The following is a 717-nucleotide window of genomic DNA, read 5'->3' as shown; positions in this document are numbered from 1 at the left end:
CCCCTGCGCAAGGCGCGCCAAGGTTCTTCGAACCATCGCCCCAACGCCTACCAGTCTGGCTTGTTGCGGGGAAACGACATCACTCTGTAGGCGCGGTGCACCCACTTGGGAAGAACTGAGTTCTGTTGAGCCTCAGGGAGGCATAGGTCAACAGGGCTCACCCCGAAGAGCTCCGTGCTCTTAAACACGGAACGTGTGTGCAAGCCGGACTTTCTGGTCGTGGAGGCGACTGTAAAGGACTTCGAGAAGCCATGGAAGATCCTTATCGATTCTGGGGCGTCGGAGTATTATGCTCGACGCTCCACGATGGAGGGAAGTCAGCTGTATGCTGTGGCGCTGAAAGCGCGGTTAGGTGACATCGTCACAGTCCGCTTAGCGACGGGGACGCGTGTCACGGTCCCGAAGGTTCCTGTGGACCTCGGAGTCAAGTTTATAACTATTAGCGTGGAACGCTGTCTAGTCTTAGACTTGGATCCAAGTCATGACCTCATTCTAGGAATGGCATGGTTAGAATACCATGGGCCATGGATTGATTGGAGGTCAAAGACCTGGGCGCTACGCGCACGAGACGGTCAACGTGCTAGGTCGGTCGAGGGTCGAGGGCCGAGGCATCGAGGGCGAGGCCCTCGTGATGGACACAAAGTGGCACGTAAACCACTGGGCGCTGCTCGAGAATCAAAGCAGTCGCTGCACGCCATTGATGGCGTCGTTGGACAA

Source organism: Plasmopara halstedii (assembly GCF_900000015.1).
Source record: "Plasmopara halstedii genome assembly, contig: Scaffold_650, whole genome shotgun sequence".
NCBI classification, from domain to species: Eukaryota; Oomycota; class Peronosporomycetes; order Peronosporales; family Peronosporaceae; genus Plasmopara; species Plasmopara halstedii.
The sequence above is the reverse complement of the archived record's forward strand: the minus strand, read 5'-3'. Positions refer to the sequence as shown.